Below are 22,873 nucleotides of genomic sequence, written 5' to 3' on the forward strand. Positions count from 1 at the left end.
TTGCTGGTGAGGCTGTAAAACCTCTTTCATTAGAGATTTTAAAGGGCAGGTTAGACAAACACCTGTCAGGGATGGTCTAAATCAGTGGTTCCCAACTTTTGGTATCAAGCCCCCTTTCTGATTTTTGAGAAACCCTCACGCCCCCCCCACCGCAAAAATATCAGCAAAACTTGGGAAAAAAAAGCCCTTTTAAGAGCACAGCAGGCATTGCCCTTTTAAGGTGGCCATTTTGAAGTCTGCCCCAGCCAACCCAAGCTGCATATGTTCTGGCGGATGGATGGACGGACCAGGCTCTTTCTTGTGGGGGGAGCTGACCGGGGGGGAGAGCGGGTCACCTCGCCGCCCCCCCTAGAATTTCTGCACGCCCCCCAGTTTGGGAACCCATGGTCTAGATCATGCTTAGTTCTGTCTCGAGCACAGGGGACTGAACTAGAAATTCTCAAGATCCCTTCTAGTCCTACATCACTATGAAATGCCGCACATTTCAGAAGTGGCGTTCTTTGAGTTTGAAAGAAATACTTTTTACACTTACCACTCCTACCTCTGGTATCCTTTTTGTGTGTTACAACCTTAAATATTTTACACATTCATATTTAAATAAAAACTCTTAGAAAATTCATGCATCACTAATAGAAGGAAGAATTTACCTTATGCAGGACATAAAACTTTAGAGAGCATAGCCTGAAATTGCGTAACTCAGGATTTTTATTGAGTGGACCGAAGGAAAAAAAAGTACATAGTTTGAATATTTAGGAACTTTGCTTTGTATATGTAGACACACACATAGTTTGACAAAATCCTGACCCCTGACTAGGTAATACAAATAATAATCTCTTTATTTCCACTTTCTGAGATCTACACCACTTGCCTTGATATATCCTCCAAAATATCCATCAATGAAATCAATACTGAAAATGATATTTTTAAGAATTAGTGTTCAAATTTAATAAATAACACTGTTCATATAGTTTGTGTATTTTCCTCCTTCGACTGACACCACCTTCCAATATATAGAATTCCCATAAATCAAGAAAACTCAAATGCTTTGGTCAGTTTATACTCCTTCGTTAGGGTTTGCAGTTTGAAACCAATGGGATTAGTGCTCCTAAATAAATTTGGTGCTTTTAAAAATCCCATTCTAAGGTTCCTAAATATGAATTTATGAACTTATATTTAGGCTCCAATTTTGGAAAATATTAGCCTTTGAGTATAAAAACAATACATGTTAACTACACTAAAGTACTGAAAGTATAAACTTTTTATGGTGAACACTAAAGCTCTTTTGTTTTGAAGAGAAAAATTTCATACTCTTAATTTTGGAACAAATATATAATTTTAGCACCCTGATGCAAACAAACACTTATTTTGCACGTGCTTGGTTTTAAGTATGAATAATCTCCCTGAACTCACTGGTACAATTCACGTGAATAAAGTTCATTCCTGCTTAAACACTTAGAGGGACATCGTTTTAACTTTCAATATACATAACTCCAATAGCAGTATTGTAAAATTCAAATAAAACATCCCACCAGTAGCAGCATTTTAAAGTATGATGCTTATAATTTAGTACATTCTAGAATTTTAATCTAAAGTTGCAACAGTGCAAATTTGTTAATTAGGTTTATAAATCTTCAACTTGATTTAAATTAGATTTTTTTTAAAAAAGATTACCGGTAAGTGATTTAAATTGCTCCAATCTTTTCAACACATCATATACATAGTAGCCCAGTGTCTGTGCGTCTGTAACACTGACGTACGCAGCCACGCCCTCTGGCTGTGTACGTCAGCACCCCACCCCCCTTCCCCTAGCTCCATGGCAGTTCGGGCCGCACAGCCCCCCAGACACCACCCCCCGCCAGCGCTGCTTCCCTCCTCTCTTCTTCCAGCACCCCCCCAATCCTCCTAAGCCCCACAGCCCTCAATCCCCCCCCAGCTCTGCTTTCCACCCCCCTTCCGGCCAGCCCGTCCCTTTCCCCTCCCTGTGTGGCACGCTGTGGCGTTCTGCACCGCTCCCAATTGAGCAACGCTTCCAGCGGGCCCCAGTTGGGCAGCAAGCGGCGGCAAGAGGCCCTTTGGGGCAACCAAAGGGCCGCTTGCCGCCGCTTGCTCCCGTCGGGGCCCAGCTGAGCGCTGCTCAGGCGGACCAGGTGCGAGCGGCAGTCAGCGGGGCCCGGGGCAGCAAGCTCAGGTGGGCCCAGTGGGAGAGGAAGCGGGGTGGGGAGGTGATATACACAGCCAGGGGACGGGGCCATGTACGTCACCACCCTCTCTTCCTCCTACCGCCGTGGCGCTGAGTGGTGCGCCCCTCAGCTGGGCCACCGCAGGGGAAGGGGCGGTGACGTAGACAGCCCCGCCTCCTGGCCGTGTACGTCACTGTTCCACTCCCCTCCCCCGTGGCAGCCCGGCTGAGCGTGCAACACTCAGCTGAGCCGCCACGGAGGAAGGGGGCAGGGTGGTGACGTACACAGCCAGGGGGCAGCGCCGTGTTCATCACCGCCCCCCTTCCCCTCCCGCTGTGACACTCAGCTGAGTGCTGCGCCCCTCAGCCGGGCTGCTGGGGTAGCCAGCAGTGCAAGGGGCTGTTTGGGCTCCCCCGGGGTGGAAGAGGAAGGGAGAGCAGTGATGTACACGGCCCCAGCCGTGTACATCACCGCCCTGCCCCCCACACTCACGGCAGCCCAGCTGAACAGGCAGCACTCAGCCAAGTGCCACAGTGGAGGGAGGGGGGGGGCGAAGGGGAATGGGAGAGACAGAGGGGAGAGAGAGGCAGAAGAAGAGAAAGGGAGCGAGAGGCAGGAGGGGGAGAAGAGAAAGAAAAAGAGAGAGAGAGGAAAGAGGGGGAGAAGAGCTGCTGTTCCCTCTGGGGGGCGCTGTTGCCTGAAATGCTGGCTGTTCCCTCTGGGCGGCCCATGCTGCATGGGGAGTGCGGAGCCCAAACGGCCACTTGCGCCGCTTGCTCCCTCGCGGCGGTCCGGCTGAGTGGCGCAGAAGTCAGCCGAGAGCCACGGCGGGAGGCAAACGGGGGCAGGGCAGTGACGTGCAGTGTGACAAAGGCTCCAGGCCCTGCCGCCTGGCCATGAATGTCACCGCCCCACCCTCCTTCACCTCCTGCCGTGGCCGCCGTGTGGGAGCAAGTGGCGCAAGCGACCTTTTGGGCTCCACACCCCTCATGCAGCACGGGGAGTGCAGCGCCCAAATGGACATTTGGGCTCCGCGGTCACCCAAGTGAGAGGCAGGAGGGGGAGGAGAAGAGGAAGAGAAAGAGAGAGACAGAGAGAGAGGCAGGAGGCAGAGGAGAGCTGAGAGGGGGGGGGAGGCAGTAGGAGGAGGAGAGAGAGAGAGAGATGGAGCGAGAGACTAGAGGTTCAGGAGAGAAGACCAACATGGAGGAGAGACCTGAAAATCCCGTGTTATGACGGGCTAATTGGCTAGTTATGAATAACACACTAATGATATTAAAGGCAAACCAAACAATCTTATGTGAAGAAGCCTCCAAGATAAGATGTCTCGCTGTTTTAAAACTTTCTTTCTTTCTCTTTCTTTCTTTCTATATTTGCTAAGATTGAGGGTCCCAATTCTGCAGACATATTTTGAGAATTCCCACACCTTGCTATGTATTTTCCATGATCCCATTAGCTTGATAAAATTGGTACTCATTAGATTCTATTGTATTAATGTAAAATTACCCTTTGTATTTATTTAAATCAGTGGTCCCCAAATTTTTATGTTGCCACCTCCCATGTAATTTATCCACAACTCTGTCCCCAGGGCGTCAGCTAGCAGCAGAGCCACAGCTGGGGCCCAGAGCTAGGAGTAATAGCCACAATCAGGGCATTTGCTGAGGGTGGGGCTGAGTCTGGAGAGAAGCTGGGTGAAGCCCCTTCCCCCACTTCCCCGAGGCTAGTCTGGGCAATTAGCAGGAACCGAGATGGGACAAACATTTGGGAGCAGCGCTGGGGCTGGAAGTAGGAGCTGCAGTCAATCGCAAAGCCAGGCCTCTCCTGGGGCCAAGCCACCCCCCCCCCCCCCCCCGAATGTTCCTCTACACTCCCTTAAAGGGGCATGCTGCACACAGTATGGAGACCAATGCTTTAGACCCTGCTAGCTGGAGTTACACAGCATTGCTTGGGAAACTGGAGGAACAAAATGTAGAAAAACAGTAGGTTTTTTTTGAATGGTAGAAAAGTTGCACTGATTTCTATAGGGATTAAAATATAGGTCCGCGTCATCCCGGGGGGCGTGGAGACCCCAGGTGGAGGGGAGGTTACATGCGGGAGGGGCACCCCAGCTCACCCCGAGGATGCAGGTGCCACGGGGGACAGGGGAGCCTCTGTGCGCGTGGGGGCTGGGGCACTATGTACCAGCGCCAGGGTATGTGTGTGTAAGTAAAGAGGGTTGCTTATGTAACTTCGTGGGCGGGAGGGAGCGAGTCCCAGATGGCACTGGGGGTCGCAGGCGGTGGGCTGGGACCTAGGGTGGGCGGGGCAGCAGGCACGGGACTGAGGGTGGGTGGGGCAGCCCCTGCAGTGCAGCAGGTTACTTTTTGATTTTTTGCAGTTTGAGCTCGGGCCTGATCAGGTCCAAAAATACAGTAAAACCTTCTCCTGGATTAAAGGTTACCCCATGCAAAGTTTGGCTGTGGTAGCTCATATAGTGTCCAAGTTATTAGCGCACAAACTTACAAACGTTCTCCTTTATTTAAATTCTATTATCTGTATTGATATTGCAACTAAGAGTATGTCTACACAGCAAAGTTATTTCAGGATACCAGAGGTATCCCGAAATAGCTACCCCACGTCTTTTGAGCACATCCGCTATTTTGAAATATAGCAGACGTGCTATTTCACCATCCCTGTAAACCTCATTCTATGAGGAATAAGGAATGGCTCGAAATAGCGCTTTATTTCAAAATTTGGCACTGTGCACCAAATGACAAAATAAGCTATTTCAAAATAGACCCGAAATAAGCTACACAACTTATTTCAAGTTTTGGATGCTGTGGACATGCACCCTAAGGGACCCAGGCATGGATTTGGCTATCAATGTGCTAGACACTGGAGAATACATAGCAAACAGTCACTGCCCTGAACAATTTGAAATTGAAGTCTAAGACAAGAAACAAGTGGATATTGTACATGATTACAACCAAGGTTCCTTCTAAGCTGCACTGCTGCATGAACATTTTCTGAGCCCCGCTCAGAGGTTCAAAGCTCCTGTGTAGGCAGGGAGACTGGCGGGGTGTCTGTAAACAGCAGCTAAACACTGCTGTGCTCTGAACTGAAGAGCTCCCAGGGCAGAAAAGTAGCCAAGATATGTAGCCAAGATAAGGAGGCAGTAAGCAGTTGGGCAGAGGGAGGGAGTAATTAATTAATTGGCTTGGGGAAGTCAAAGGGGAGGGGAGTTTGGAGAGTCCTGTCTACTGGAGGAGAGAGACAACAGGGAGAGGCAGAGGCAGAAACCCAGCAGTCTCTTCAACCCTACTGAACTGGGAAGGGGAAAGTAGGGAGCTGACTGCATGGGACAGGTGGGGGAAACGGGGATGTAGACATCTGTGCAGTAAGGTGAAGGCAGGGGACAGTTTGTTTGGGGTGTCCTGCTTGCTACAGTCCTCTCTGTTAGGCTGGGTTGGAGGGATGGGGGAAGGGAATGTGTGTACACTAGGAGAACATTTGCATGATTGCATTTCAAACAAAGTTTACACAATTGTTAATGGTCTAAGATAAAGACTGGTGCCACCACCTAGACCGGAAGGCCCAGAATGAAAGGACGGACTCAGCCTCCAAGTTGGTGGAATAATCAGAGGCCGAGCAGGCCAGTGCCATAGTGGTGGAAACCTGCGAGCTGCAGCTCGGAATGTATCTGGCCATAGGCTAAGGCTTTCTGCGGTGCTGAGGAAGAGGCAGCAGCATGACAGGGCCTGGTGTTGGACCTCCAAGAGACGGAGCAGCGTGCATGGGTAAGCCCAATGGCAATGCCGCACGCATGGCCTGGGTCGGTGCCATTGACAGAGGTGGTGCCGAAGTTATGGGTGTCAGAGCTGCACAGTGATGCTTCTATGGACCAGTGACAAGGAGCCCAGAACCGTGACTTCGGCACAGTGCCTTCTAGAGTCTCACTCCCTTGCCAAGCCTGAAGATGATGTCAAGTCGATAAAGTCTCTAGCAAGCTTGAAGGTGTCCAGCATCAAGGGCTTCAGGAAGTTCTCCAATGGACTGGGAACCTGTGTGGGCTGGGCTAGTGCCGACCCAACCTTGATGATCCGGGTGTCAAGCAAGACAGTAACATGTGCCCCACCTGAGGGCACACTGCCGACATGTACCTTGACAGAGACCTATCCCTACTAGATCTCCATTTCTTCTGAGGCACCAGGGACTGAGACCAATGCTGAGGTCTCTGCAATGCCAGGGAGGCACATGAGTGGCTAGGTGCCTTATGTACCAAAGCAGGTGTACTCTGGATTGTCGGTGCTGGGTCCTATGTTAGTGTTGGGCAAACGGACACCTCAATTATAAGAATCTTCAGATAGGACTCTCTTTTGTTCAGATGAACAAAAGTTATTTTTTCATATTGCAGCTATTGAAGCAATTTCATTCTATAATTCATTTGAGCTTAATATTAAACAATGAACCAACTAGGTATTGTCTGAAAAACAATTGAGGAATTCTGCTTAGCAAAAAGTGAAACTGAATTCTTTCAAATGTTTCACTCAAGAAACCCAATGGAGGAAGAGACTTCATTTTTAACAGACTTAAAGATAAGAAGTCAGACAAAACTTCCACAATCTTACTCAATATTAAGATATCAAGTTGTGACAGGAATAAAAGATATCAGGGTAGGAAAGAGACAGACAGAGCTGGAAAAAGGAGTGTGAATTTGCCAAATTGCTGAACTTAACCAACTACACATTTTAGAAAGAGAAGACACTAAAGAAGGAATGACATAATTGACATTACACATGAAGAAAATGTATTTCTGCAGATTTTGAAACCGAATAACTGTATGAAGTACAAGGAGAATTGGACAGTTACATTATCTACTAATGGTACACTTAATTCATGTGTAATAGATATAGGTACACAAGCTAATGTAATTTCAGAAGAAATTTCCAAATTTCTAAAAGCAGTAAGTGTAGCAAAAGAATGAATCCATATTAAATTTATAATCCTACAGCGGTAAAAAATCCCAGTTATGATTACAGCTCTGTGTTTGGCACGGAGGTCATGGGAGTCAGATTCCGTATCTTTCCATCACCTCAGTGACTACTGCAGTGGCCAGTATAGCTCACCCCAAAGTCGTCCTGCTCAGGTAGCTCCGGGACAGCCACACCAGCCATTGCTGGAGTGACTCTGCAGCCAGTCACTGGGGCAGCCCTGGAGCCAGCTGTACCAACCGCTGCTGGAGCAGCCCTGGGCCTAGGCATACTGGCCGAAGAAGTGTTCCCCGTGGTTTCCTGAGCAGCCATTGCTCAAGCAGTGGTCCATGGGCAGCCAGAGCAGCTGCTGTCAGAGGCCACAGCACCCGTAGTCTCCTCCCACCCTCATGCAGCAGCCTCCCAAGTTTTAGTCAGGAATATTTATACAGGTTGGATCTTGCGGGTCCGGTACTCTCGGGACCTGACTGGTTTTGAACAAGAGGATTTGCCGGACCAGGGAAGGTCTCTCCCCTCATGGCTGTGCTGCCACCGGGCTAGGACTCCACCAGCCTGTTCCCACTGCTGCTTCAGCCTCCCGGGGCTCTCATCTGCCCTGCTCTTCCAGGGCCGGAGCACCATGGCCAGAGCTGTGCAGATGGAGCAGAGTCCTGCTGCCGCACTGATCTGCAGCCGCTTCGCTCCACGGCTGTGGCTGGAGCACTGTGGCCGGGGGGTGGAGGAACGGAGACAGAGCTCCCTGGCTGCCGCTGGGGCTGGAGTTCCCTGGCCACTGGAGCTAGGGAACGGCCGGAGCTCCACAGCCGGGGGTGGGGCCAGAGCTCCCTGGTTGCCACTGGAGTCTGAGCTCCCTGTCCGGGCCTGGAGGTTTACAACTGCAGCCAAGCTCCATTTTCGCAGCCACTGGGGCCAGAGCTCCCTGCTATGCCATCCATCCCCGCCCCCTTCACACACTCTGGGTTCCTGGCTTAGTCACCAGTGCCCCTTACAGAGCTCCTACCCTGCTGCCAGACCTCCCTCTTCCTGGGCTCTCTGGTCCATGCTAACTCAAAAGATAAGGAGACATTTCATAAACTGTTGGTATTGTTAATTTTGTAAGAAAATACCTTGCAGAAGAAACAACAAATTTAAGGCCTTTACTTTATTTAAAAAAATAAAATAAAAAATCAGTGGAAATGGAACAGTCAATCCTTAGAAGAATTTAGTAGTTTAACCAACTAATAACAAGTCCAGTATTGAAAACTATTTATCAGTAATAGTCTTACAAAAGGATTTATGAATAAAGATTGGCTTAGCTGTATGAATTATTATGAGACCCCTTTTGAAAAAGAGTGATGGTATTTGCCTAAAGTTTATAAAGGCTTCTTATAACTCTGAAGTGTATATTTATACATAATTGTGATTTCATTCATTTAACTTTTGCTGTATTTTTCCATGTAAATATTTTAATTACCTAAACAAAAGGAGCTAACAACATAGTTAAATCTTAACAAATTAAGTCTTTCCTGCTTTTTGCATTTAAATTGAAGAGTAGTTTTATTAAAAACTACTGCAAAATATAATAGCCATAAAATAAGTTGTAAGAGTTTGAAGTACATTTTAAGTGAATAAGATAATACACAAACTGCTTTAAAAATCTGACTGTTTTTAAGGCAACACCATTTATATCGTATTTAATTTGTTCCTTCAATTAAACAACATTTTTTAAGCCTGTAATTTAATCATGTGATCGATTAGGAATGTACAAAAGACCAACATTTTAGTGCGCTCCAGTTTTGTGTGCTTATTATTAAGAGAGAATAGGGAAGAGAAAATGGATAGCATAGTAGTCTCCAATTTTTTACGCCCAAGGTAACTTTAAATTTCAGGGCAACCACTCCCTTATAAGGCCCCACCCACTCCATTCCCTCCTCTCCCCATCACTTTCTCTCTTTCTTTCTTCTGCACTCACTTTCGCTGGGCTGGGGTGAAGTGATATGGGAGCAGGAAGGGGTGCAGGGTGCTAACTCTGGGAGGGAGTTAGGACTAGGGAAGGGCTGTAAGAGGGGGTGCAAGGTGCAGGCACCAGCTGGGAGGAGGCGCTTACCACAAGTGGTTCTTAGATGATAACACAGCAGGATTCAGACAGGCTCTTGCCTACTGTGGCTCAATGCCGATCCCAGAAGTGAATGGCTGCAGACTTGTTTCTGGAGGAGAGAGGGACAGCATGTCTTCATGGGATACTCGCTGCCCCTCAGAGCTCCCAATGGCCAAGAACCAACCAAGAGCTGAAGGTGTGGCCAGCTTGCAGACACACACTGTCCCCTGCATTACAAGGGGAGCAAAGAGACGTGCTTGTAGCCAAACACTTCTGGGATCAGAACACAGGCAACCTGTCTGAACCTTGCTGTGCTGGCCAGGACATTGCAATCGACTAGCTGAGACCCCAGGATTGACCAGCTCACCATGATCAATTTGCTGGTGAATCTTGGCATACAGATACCACAGCAAACTGATAATAATAATAATAATAATAATTGGTATTATTATTATTATTAAAGTATATCTAGAAGTTAAAGCTTTTTAGGGTTAGATCCTGACAAGAAAGATAGCTGATGCTTTTCACAGTACTCAATCACTTGAACTGACCATATCATTTTAGAAGCAGAACTCAAGTGTGATTTAGATTACAGCCGCTCCCCGACTTACGGCCACCTCCACTTACGACCATCTGCACTTACGACCAAAGCGGTCATAAATGCGGATCCGAGTTACGAACGGTAATCCACGCTTTCGAACAGAGTGGTCACCATGTAACTCTATGGGATCAGAGTTAAAAACAGTTCAAGTTACGGACCAAGTGTTGATCCGTAACTTGTTCGTAACTTAGAGAGCGGCTGTAGTAGTATTTAAAGAAAAAACACACAGAAGACAGGATTCCTTCCCCATGAATGTGTGCACACTCACACAGAAGCTCAAATGTACTTGCTTCCACCTTGCTGATCCCCTCCATTTCACCAACAGTAAAGTGCTTGTCTTTATCTCCAAGACTATCTGATGGCACTGGTTCTCTACTGCTTCCTAACACACCAGAGAATGTGTGCACAATTACAACACCTTGCTTTGACACCTGTGTAAAAAAACCCTTTCACTTTATGAATATATGCAGACCATCAACTGCACAAAAGAAACAACATGTACAAAAGCAAGGTCACAGAATAATTAAATATTAAAATGCTCATAAAGAGTAATTGTTCCTTCGGCAGATTTAACAAAACAGTGGTGAACAAAATAGGGATGTAAAGTGTTGTAAAGGGTTAACCGGTTACACAGTAAGCATGCTTTTCCCCATTCAGGTACTCTGAGTGCAGAAAGTAGGGCCCCGCAAGGGACCTTAAAAATGCCTTGCCTCTACAGGCTTCTGCTTAAAATCTCCCCAAGGACATGGATTTCCTGGGCTTGTGAGATAGGCTGCCACCAGCAAGTGAAACAAAAACTCCTTTCTTCTTGAACCCAGGAAGAAAGCACCTGGACTTCTTCCAGAGGGGTACTCCCATGCTTTTTTATTGCAAGAGAGCTTGGGGGGAAAAAAAAAGAGAAAACAAACTGCAGTCTCCAATATCTGACCTTTCAGTCTTAGGCATGCATATACAGACTTATTACCTTACAGGACACCAGAATCAAATTGTAGCCTTAAAAAAGGGTGATTTTATTACAAAACAAAAAGATATACTTAGTAAAGCATACTTGATTGCTAGGTTTAACCAAGCCAAAAAAACCCAACCAACCAACCAAACAAAAAACCCCACCACAAGTAAACAAACAACCAACCACCCTGATCATGACTAACTAGACATTCCCCTATCTATTTACTTACACTCCATGCTTCAAGGTCCAGTCTATTTCCATGTCCAGTTTTATTTGTAGGCATGGTATTTCTGCCTGGTTGAATTCATCTTGTTCCCCCAACTCCTAGCTTAAAACTCACATGTAGAAAAACAGCAGGGAGGTATATCTTCCAATTCAAATTTCAACAGCTTCTCCCATTGGCTCTCCTGGTTCCCTGCCAACACTGCCAAGCTACCTGAGTTAAACCCTTTAGTCACCAAATGCTGGGATGTTCAAAAAAATACCAGCATTCTTCCTATCTATCACACATGCCTACCAGAATAACTGATTAACCAGTCGGAGGTGGGTGCAGAGGCCTCTGCCCAGCTGGAACAGCGAGCATTGAAGCTAACCTGGCTGGGGTGGAGCATCCCCCCACCCGTGTCCCACCACAGACAGGGGGGTGCTCCAGCACAGCCAAATGCACCTTTGCACTGCAGGAGCACAGGTAATGAGTAAAAACATTCAGTTTAACTGGTTAACTTTTTAACTGGAATTTTATGTGCCTAGAACAAAATTATCATCATTGTAGGGGATCCCTTCTGGCAAGCAGAGAATGGATCCTATACAATTTAATTGTATGGACAACCCTACCCCCACTCCCTATGTGACCTTGCTTTAGGTTGTCAGTCAGAACTCACTGGTCATTCTGCTTACTGATCAGCTCCCTGTTAAAGGAGAAATCAGTAAGTTGGAGGCTGAGGACCAGAGGGGAAAGAAAGCAGGTGCGCTGTAGAGCACAACTCCGGCAAGAGCTAGCTGAACTACAGCAGAAGCCAGCAGGGAGCTATTTAAATAGCTGGCAGAGACCTGGGTTGCAATGACAGTACCTGTAAGAAATTTTAAGTTACTTTCACTGCTACCTAGTACATTATTAGTGTCATTTGGTTATCTGGCACTACATGGACTTGGTCACAAACAGCAGGTAAGCAATTCCTTCCATCGGGAATCTCATCCAAAAGACCCAGATAGCAAATCTGCCTCAAGCACTGACTAACTAGAGATAAAGGCAGAAAACAAATTCCTTTGATGTTTTGCCACAGCTCCCTCTCAAAAAACTAAAAACAACAAACAAAAACACACACCACACACAATGCAAGCATTTCATCAAAGGAAGAACGGTGATCACATAGTAAGAAAAACAAAAAACTGGCAAGACTATAGCAGTGCCACAATTTCATGCCACAATAGCAGTGCTTCTACACTTGCAGTATCAGATAAATGCAATAAAAACATGAGAACTGGCAACACTGTAGAGCCTAACACAATGGCAGAATTCTGCTTAAGTTCCCAGATCCTGCAAAATGTTAAATTTTTTTTAAAAAAAATTCATTATTTTTCTATCCAGTCATGAATTTTTGTGGTTGGATATGATTTCTGAACATTTAGTTAGCAATAAATATAATTTTAAAATCTAAAAATATGCAGTGATCTAGGTTTTTAAAATAATTATTTCCCAGGTAATTATGTCTAAGTCAGTAGTAAACTAAAGGCAGAGGGTACTGCAGAGAGCACAATGCAGTAAAAGCTCTGTTATCCAACAACTTCAGAGGGCCAAGTTAGTTTGTAACTGGAAAAACTTAAAACAATTAATAGACTTGCAACACCTTATAGATTAAAAAACATGAAACACGAAAAGAAGTGGGTTGTGCCCACGAAAGCTCATGATACCATCTACATGTTTTGTTAGTCTCTAAGGTGCAGCAAGTCTATTCGATGTTATCCAACATGCTAGGAAAAGGGGGGGGGATGTCAGTTAATTGAATATTCTGGTTAACAGTTATACTAAACCAATGGAATACCAATTTTCAAAGAATTAGAGCACAATACCATGAATAAAGTATAAAATGGCATTAAGTATTCACCAATTCAATAGTAGCACTGTGCTGCAGTGGTTAGTTTCCTGAAGCATTTAGGTAAAGTTTTCTATACAATAGGTTATATTATGACACTACATATCACTATGTGCAACATATGACATACATCCAGATCACTAAAAATAAATTTAACGCATACTATATTGAACACAATTTAATATTTCTTTGGCGATTCAGAAGGCACTTCAGAATCTTACAGTACATATGGGTCATCATTATCAACATCAATTATTATTGTAGATGTTGGAAGAGCTGAATCTGTATTGATGCTATGACATACCCTGGATGCTGCTTTTTTGAATAAATCCCTGATTTCAGTTTGCTTACTTGTCTTTTGTCTCTTTTGCATAAAAGTGAAGTGCAGAACATGCAACTGCATAACGTGCTGGGCAGTACACTAATTCCTGTTACTAGACCAAAGATTGTATTGGTAGATATCAGAAATGCCTGTTAATTGAGCTTTCTGGTTAACTCAGTGATTGACAGCAGAGCTTTTACTGTATAATGTTTTATCTGGCCAAACTCAAGGTCAAAAAAAGGCAAAGCTCATTTTAATTTAGTCACCAAGCACCTAAAGAGTATAGCAAGTGGAGTACAGAAAAAATATAATAAAACAGAAAGTAACATTAAAGAGAAACTACTTATCTAATAATCACACAATGCTGAGAGTAGAATCACTTACAAAGTAAAAGAACATTTGTTCCTCCTGTGTTTGCTTTTCCAGAAATTTAAAAATTGTACTATTCTTCATTTAACTAAATTCTATTTCTCACCAGTCTGTTTGTATCTACTCAAAAATTTTAAAAAGTACAAAATAAGACTGATTTAATTATTTCACCAATGTGCGTTTGAACATAGACCAGACCTAAGAACACGCAGGAAAGGGGACAGGACTAGGAAAGCAGGGGGGAGACAGAATAAAAATGGAGAGGAGAAAACTGAAAATACCTGATTACACAGATGAAATTAAGTTTTGAAGAGTTACCATGGAGAAATATATTAAATGAGTTTCAATATGATTACAGAAATATCATTGCATCAGTAAAAATTGCAACTAAAAAGGTTATTTTTGGCCTAAGAGGTCAAATTATTATTTTTAAAGGGAGCTGACTTTCAGTGCTCAGTCGATAAAAATATATTATCTGCTTGTTTCAGACAGATTTTGAAGTGTTGGGATAATTTAAGAGTAATGATGAAAATACAGACTATTATACTTCTGTATCATTTAAAGGAGAGGTATCCATTCTGTCAATCTAGTAGCCTGAAAGCTGAAAAGAAAAGAAGACCTTCTCACTACGGATGCCATGTGGAATTTGCAGTTCCTTTGAGCCTGCTGCTAGTGGAAGCCATCTTCTAAATATATGATGTCATTGTGATTTTGGCTGCATGAGAATTCAAATAAAGAAGAAAATAAACTTCCATCATGCTTCAATAAAGGTCATATATATATATTGTTTAAACAGCAGGGCCTTTTTAGGACTTACACTAGTAATACAGTAGGACAAGAACAATTTGCTGTCATTTACATTAACAGTATTCTCAAATACTGGATAGTTTGGAACACTGATCTGAACAGTGAGATATAGGTTAAGTGTAAGTCTAGCTACCAAACAAAAACCTCTCTAATTGTTTGTTTTCACAAATAAAAAACACTCCCTTCCCTCACCCCGCACGATCCCCTGAAATTTCTTAGTCATTTGTCATCATTAATAAAGCATTAATTTTAAATACACTTGAAAAGTTAACTTTATATGTCCTACCAATTTAATCACATAAAATAAATAAATAAATAAATAAATAAATAAATAAATAAATAAATAAATAAATAGCTTCCCTTTAGAGGCTATAGTACCATTGTCAAGGGACATCCACAATGGAAACACTGGGGCAAAGTGTCACAGAACATAAACCAGCTGTCATTCTGATTAAATATTAAATTAATACTCTTCTTATTAAAACAAAGTGTAAAATATTGAACAGCTTATTTTCATGATTTTCAGATGATTCAGTACAAAATGGAAACAGATTTTAACATACACTTGTAATTACATAATAGATTGGGGTATGAAGGACTGGGATATAATGGATCTAGCAGGACCTGCTCCCATAATAATGGGAGTAGTTTTTGAATTTTTATACCACTGTGGGAATGGAACAAGAGCGGGATTTTTTAAAATGGTCCTCCCACGCCCCAAACATGAAAACGTTGGCCATCAACTGCTGCTCCATGGCTGCCCAGCTCAGAAGGCAGAACTGTCGTCGGCTGCAGCGCAGAAGTAAATAGGGGCTCTCCCTGTCTATCACTGGGGATGATTTTGTGTGATGATGCAGGGGTTCTCTAACAGTGGGAGCAGGATAAAAATTCAAGAAACAATGTGGGTGCAGGTGGGAATGGGTAGTGTGAAACACAGAGCCATCTTGTCCCCAGGATGGTTCAGAGTGGCCATCCCAGACACCATGCTTTTGGGGGCCACACAGCGGCCACCCCAACCATCCTATGGACAGGATCCAGGGATTACCTGAGGCTGGGTGCAGTGCCCCTCCTGGACTCACAGTGGAGTGGCACAGGAACCTGCCCCACCTCCTTTCCCTATCCTGCTATGCCCCACTGTTCCATGGTTGTGGGAAGCTGAGGCACTCGGCTTGCCACCACAACGGAGAAGCAGGGCACAGCAGGCCGTAGGCAGAGCAAGCCATCAGGCTGCTCTGCCTCTTGTTACTGCAATGAGGGAAGAGGAAGGGGTGAGCCCCTGTAGCCACTGTGCCAGACCCTCCATAATCCTCTGGGTTGCGCTGCTTGGGGGGCATGGTGGAGATGGAGCAGGGACAAGTCGGGGCCTGTGGCAGGGGTGGGGAGTTTGCGTTGGGCCCCGTACCTGGTCCGAGGAGGGGTACCTCAGGCCCTGCACCCCCTCAGGATGGCTCTGGTGGGATGGAACTAAAAAAAAATAGTTTTTTGGGAGCTATTAGCATAGTTCATAAATACTTCATTTTAAATAAAACTAATTTAAAGGATATCCCTCTAACGACTGCTTTAAGGATAGATCTCTTGTTCTCTGTGATATGTTGCATAACCGCTGTTAATTCTGCATAATTATCTAAATCATGATTGGCAAGTAGTGCTGTGTAGTTAGCTATGCGAAGCTGAAGGGTTGAGGAGGAGTACATTTGCCTCCCAAAGATATCCAAGTGTTTGTGGTCTTTGTCCTGTGTACATGCTTTGTGCTGGGGGGGGGGGGGGGGGGAGAGGTTGGACATTTGATTTGCAGCATCAACCACTAAAGAGTTGGGTTGAGGGTGTAAGTATAGAAAGTCCATGCCTTTTGATGAGACAAAATACTTTCTATCAGCCCTTTTGTGGCTGGTGTTTGCTATGCTACATTAGCTGCCTCAAGTATTGCTTCATCTAGATGTAGGGCAATTTTAGATTTTGCAAAGGGCTGCAGGTTCTATAAAAGCCTAGTGTTTTTCCTGCACCTCTGATAAGATGACCACCTGACTGACAGCCATGTTTTTGAATAAGTTCTGGAATTGTTTGAGGTTAGCACTAGGTGTTGGGTCATTTGGGTAACCACTTCATCAGAAGAAGAGGAGGAGTTATTCATTTGGTGGCATGTCTGATTGTTGGATCATCCTCAATTTGCCCTTCCTCGAGCCTTCGTATAGGGAATGCAATGAATCTGAATGTATAGAGGGAAGTGCCCTCTGTGCAGGTGTAAGAGGGGCAGTGGAGGTGTGTCATAGTGCCCAGTAGAGATAGGGGGACCATTAGCTGTTATGCCTGGAATAGTACTGCCAATTGGGGTGTGTCAGGAAATACTGATAATGCAGTAGCCTGTATGCTCTGTATGATGCATGTGCACTATCTGGAGAAGGGTGTTGTGAGGATAAAATACTCCTCGTATCCCATGGTAGGCACTGAGTTATGATAAAGCAGGGAGCATGGTGAAGGTGGAGAGCCCCTTACCGATAATGGGGAGTGCTAGTGGTGTCATGCCGAAGGTTCAGAATAGGATCTAGTTCTAGTCCTCCTGTCATGTATTGGTGGAGCGTGTGTTTTGCACCTTCGGGAACAGCAGTGGGATGATGATCTCTGTCCCATTGCCGAGTCTGCCGGTACCTGCAGTGGTGTCATGGGTGCAGTTGATACCCTGGGGGATATGGATTTAGTGTGAGGTACTGGAGGGCAGCTGGAGCTAGCTCTCTCACTTCTCAGCACCCACGGTGTTTAATTTAACAGTTTGAATACAGAAAGAAATCCTGGGTATTTCAGGACTATCTATCTAACTAAACTCTTCTTCTTTGCTTTCCAGAAGTGTGCTGAGGAGGAGAGGATTTGAGCTCCGTCCATAGCCGAGGGCAGCGAAGAAGGAACTGAGGGGAAGCAGGCTGTGCACACTAACTTCAAAGACAGGAACGCTGCTTACTGCTCATGCATGCGCAGCCTAACTGAACACTGCTTGAAAGTCTCCAATCTGTGATGCTGGGACAAACCCGACACTAACAGTGGAGCACCCATGGGGATATCATTTGAAGAACTGTGTGACCCTATCACATTGGTCCTTCCGCTAAACATTTCTGTGTAATTCTAACTCATGTTTGATTTAGTTCAGACTTAGCTCTTTGAGTCACTGTCTTTTTGCTCTATATTGCAATGGTTCTCAAATATATTTGATCACGCCCTGCTTCTTTGTGTCCGTAATAGGTTATGCCCCGACCACCACACAAGTATATATACAAAAAAAACCCCAACAACACACAGAGACAGTGATCTTTGTAATAAAAGCAAAAGAGAAATTAATCACCCTGTGCAATAATGAAGGTTCTTTAAGATGTGTCTATGGATGCTCCACTGTAGGTGGACACGTTCCTGTGTTTCATAAGAACATAAGAACGGCCGTACTGGGTCAGACCAAAGGTCCATCTAGCCCAGTATCCTGTCTACCGACAGTGGCCAGCACCAGGTGCCCCAGAGAGGGTGGACTGAAGACAACGATCAAGCGATTTGTCTCCTGCCATCCCTTTCCAGCCTCTGACAGACAGAGGCCAAAGACACCATTTTATCCCCTGGCTAATAGCCTTTTATGGACCTAACCTCCATGAAATTATCTAGCTTCTCTTTAAACTCTATTATAGTCCTAGCCTTCACAGCCTCCTCTGGCAAGGAGTTCCACAGGCTGACTACACGCTGTGTGAAGAAGAACTTTCTTTTATTAGTTTTAAATCTGCTCCCCATTAATTTCATTTGGTGTCTTCTAGTTCTTCTATTTAGGGAACTAATAAATAACTTTTCTTTATCCGCCCTCTCCACACCACTCATGATTTTATAGACCTCTATCATATCCCCCCTCAGTCTCCTCTTTTCTAAACTGAAAAGTCCCAGTCGCTTTAACCTCTCCTCATATGGGACCCGTTCCAAACCCCTAATCATTTTAGTTGCCCTTTTCTGAACCCTTTCCAAGGCCAAAATATCTTTTTTGAGGTGAGGAGACCACATCTGTACACAGTATTCAAGATGTGGGTGTACCATAGTTTTATACAAGGGCAGTAAGATATTCTGTGTCTTATTTTCTATCCCTTTCTTAATAATTCCTAGCATCCCATTTGCCTTTTTGACAGCCGCTGCACACTGTGTGGAAGTTTTCAGAGAACTGCCCACGATAACTCCAAGATCTCTTTCCTGATTTGTCATAGCCAAATTAGCCTTCATCATACTGTACGTATACTTGGGGTTATTTTTCCCTGATGTGCATTACTTTACACTTATCCACATTAAATTTCATTTGCCATCTTATTGCCCAATCACTCATTTTGGTGAGATCTTTTTGGAGTCCCTCACAGTCCGCTTCTGTCTTGACTATCCTAAACAGTTTGGTATCATCTGCAAACTTTACTACCTCACTGCTTACCCCTTTCTCCAGATCATTTATGAATAAGTTGAAAAGGATTGGTCCCAGGACTGACCCTTGGGGTACACCACTAGTTACCCTTCTCCGCTCTGAAAATTTACCATTTATTCCTACCCTTTGTTTCCTGTCTTTTAGCCAGTTCTCAATCCAAGAAAGGACCTTCCCTCTTATCCCATGGCCATGTAATTTATACAAGAGCCTTTGGTGAGGGACCTTGTCAAAGGCTTTCTGAAAATCTAAGTATACTATATCTACTGGATCCCCCTTGTCCACATGTCTGTTAACCCCTTCAAAGAACTCTAATAGATTAGTAAGACAGGATTTCCCTTTACAGAAACCATGTTGACTTTTGTCCAACAAATTATTTTCTTCTACATGCTTCACAATTTTATTCTTTACTATTGTTTCGACTAATTTGCCCGGTACTGAAGGTAGACTTACCGGTCTGTAATTGCCAGGATCGCCTCTGCAGCCCTTTTTAAATATTGGTGTCACATTGGCTACCTTCCAGTCATTAGGTATGGAAGCCGATTTAAAGGATAGGTTACAAACCACAGATAATAGCTCAGCAATTTCCCATCTGAGTTCTTTTAGAACCCTTGGATGAATGCCATCCGGTCCTGGAGATTTGTTAACATTAAGTTTTTCTATTTGTTCCAAAACCTCCTCTAATGACACTTCAATCTGGGACAGTTCCTCAGATTCATCACCCACAAAGGACGGTGCAGATTCAGGAATCTCCCCAACTTCCTCAGCCGTGAAGACTGAAGCAAAGAAATCATTTAGTTTCTCCGCAATGGCTTTATCGTCCTTGATTGCTCCTTTTATAACTCGATCATCTAGGGGTCCCACAGGTTTTTTAGCAGGCTTCCTGCTTCTAATGTACTTAAAAAACATTTTGTTATTTCTTTTTGAGTTTTTGGCTAGCTGTTCCTCAAAATCTTTTTTTGCTTTTCTTATTACATTTTTACACTTGATTTGACAGTGTTTATGTTCTTTTCTATTTATCTCACTAGGATTGGACTTCCACTTCTTAAAAGATACCTTTTTGTCCCTCACTGCTTCTTTTACATGGTGGTTAAGCCACGGTGACTCTTTTTTAGGTCTCTTGCTATGCTTTTTAATTTGGGGTATACATTTAAGTTGGGCCTCTATTATGGTGTCTTTAAAAAGGGTCCATGCAGCTTTCAGGGATTTGGCTCTAGTCACTGTGCCTTTTAATTTTTGTTTAACAAACCTCCTCATTTTTGTGTAATTCCCCTTTTTAAATTAAATGCCAGGGTGCTGGACTGCTGAGGTGTTCTTCTCACCACAGGAATTTTGAATGTTATTACATTATGGTCACTATTCCCAAGTGGTCCTGTAACGGTTATATCCTGGACCTGATCCTGCACTCCATTCAGGACTAAATCAAGAATTGCCTCTCCCCTTGTGGGTTCCTGCACCAGCTGCTCCAAGAAGCAGTCATTTAAGCCACTGAGAAATTTTATCTCCGCTTCTCTTCCTGAGGTGACATGGATCCAGTCAATATGGGGGTAAGTAAAATCCCCCATTATTACAGAGTTCTTTATTTTGGTAGCCTCTCTAATCTCCCTTAGCATTTCAATGTCAGTATCGCTGTTCTGGTCAGGTGGTCGGTAATATATCCCTACTGCTAATTTCTTATTATTGGCGCATGGAATTACTATCCATAGCGATTCTATTGAACATGTGGATTCACTTAATATTTTTATTTTGTTTGATTCTACATTATCTTTCACATACAGTGCCACTCAGCCACCCAGCCAGCCTGTTCTATCCTTCTATATATTTTATATCCCGGTATGATTGTGTCCCACAGATTTTCCTCACTCCACCAGGTTTCGGTGATGCCTATTATGTCAATCTCCTCTAATACGAGGTACTCTAGTTCACCCATCTTATTAGTCAGACTCCTAGCATTTGTGTACAAGCACTTTAAAAAATTTGCCACTGCTTATTTGTCTGCCCTTCCCTGATGCATTGATTCCTTTGTATGCAGTTGTTTGTCTGCTCTGGCCCATGGTTTGTCCTCTCCCCTCTTTCTGACTACAGCTTAGAGAATCTCTATCAATGGATTCTCCTCTAAGAGAAGTCTCCCTCCGATTTACGTACATTTCCGCACCAATCGGCTTTCCCCCATCTTTTCGTTTAAAAACTGCTCTACGGCCTTTTTAATTTTTAGTGCCAGCAGTCTGGTTCCACCCTGGTTTAGGTGGAGCCCAATCAGAGGTTTCTGATCAGAGATTGCTGGTAGCAGTGTCCGTACAGCCTCCACAGGTGCCCTTCCTCTCCTTATGTTCTGCCTCAAAGCTAATTAGTGCTGCATGGACAAACTAGCCTCTACCACAGAGTCCCTTCAATAACTCTAAAGAAGGGGGGAAATGGGTTGTGTAGCAGCTATAAGGAAACACATGTTGAAGAACCATTGTTACTGCACAGAGTGAGAAACTGTCACTCCTTTTTCAAGCAGTTCCCTATGGGAGCGTCACAGTAGGGGACTCCTGAGCAGTATCCCCCATGGGAGGCTGGGGCTTCAGAGTCAACAATGCACAACAGCAGCATTGAGCCGAAGATGGCATTGCAAGTAGGGATGTGAAAGTGTAAACATGCATATGGTTACATGCAGTCTCCCCTCCTGTGCTGCTGCGTCTATCTCAGGCAGCAGCATGGAGGAGGTTGGGGGGTAGTACAGGCAGGAGCTGGTGCATGTGGGAGCCAGCTTTTAAGACAGCTTCCCGTGTGTACCAGCTCCTGCAGAGCTTCCTCCCCATGGAACCGTGGGGAAGGAGGGCAGAAGGCTCTGCAGGAACCAGTACACACAAAAACTGGCTCCCCCCCACACACTGGATCCCGGGGAGTTGCTTCCCACTCTGCGTATAAACGTGTAACCGCTTTGCAGATTTTTGAGATTGGGATATTCCTGAGAAGACAAAAGAGGAGGAAACCGACCTTGTCAAGTTGACTTTCTGCTGTGCGATAACCAGAGATGAAAGTGAGCAGATGCAGCTGGATGCACAGCTCCAGTAAGAGTTATCTGAGTTGCAGCAAAAGCCAGCAGAGAGCTATTTAAGTAGCTGGCAGGGATCCAGATTTATAAGTTACTTTCACCACTGGCAATAGCACTTCCTGTACTTCTGTAAAGCAGAAGCTCCCTATTGTGTTGAAACCATGAAAAAGCCAAACCTGCAGCTGGAGTCTCTCCATCCCTACCTGCAGCCTTACCCCAGTTGTGTGACAAAAGGTAAGGAGTGAGTTGAAGAACAATTGGCAGGCACATCAGCTCTGATCATAGAATCATAGAATCATAGAATAATAGGACTGGAAGGGACCTCGAGAGGTCATCGAGTCCAGCCCCCCGCCCTCAAGGCAGGATCAAGCTCCGTCTACACCATCCCTGACAGATGTCTATCTAACCTGTTCTTAAATATCTCCAGAGAGGGAGATTCCACCACCTCCCTTGGCAATTTATTCCAATATTTGACCACCCTGACAGTTAGGAATTTTTTCCTAATGTCCAATCTAAACCTCCCCTGCTGCACTTTAAGCCCATTACTCCTTGTCCTGTCCTCAGAAACCAAGAGGAACAAATTTTCGCCTTCCTCCTTGTGACACCCTTTTAGATATTTGAAAACCGCTATCATGTCCCCCCTTAATCTTCTTTTTTCCAAACTAAACAAGCCCAGTTCATGAAGCCTGGCTTCATAGGTCATGTTCTCTAAACCTTTAATCATTCTTGTCGCTCTTCTCTGTACCCTTTCCAATTTCTCCACATCTTTCTTGAAATGTGGCGCCCAGAACTGGACACAGTACTCCAGCTGAGGCCTAACTAGTGCAGAATAGAGCGGCAGAATGACTTCACGAGTTTTGCTTACAACACACCTGTTGATACAACCTAGAATCATATTTGCTTTTTTTGCAACAGCATCACACTGTTGACTCATATTCAACTTGTGGTCCACTATGACCCCTAGATCCCTTTCCGCCATGCTCCTTCCTAGACTGTCGCTTCCCATCTTGTATGTATGGAACTGATTGTTCCTTCCTAAGTG

The 22,873-nt window shown here is 44.6% G+C and overlaps 1 protein-coding gene across 4 annotated transcripts in view; it reads right to left on the reverse strand.

The window, feature by feature from the left end:
* Positions 1-22,873, reverse strand: part of PPP2R5C (protein phosphatase 2 regulatory subunit B'gamma) — a 187,862-nt gene that overhangs the window by 81,929 nt on the left and 83,060 nt on the right. The gene's annotated exons all lie outside the window — the stretch shown is intronic.

This window comes from Pelodiscus sinensis, chromosome 4, assembly GCF_049634645.1.
Source record: "Pelodiscus sinensis isolate JC-2024 chromosome 4, ASM4963464v1, whole genome shotgun sequence".
Taxonomy (NCBI): Eukaryota; Metazoa; Chordata; order Testudines; family Trionychidae; genus Pelodiscus; species Pelodiscus sinensis.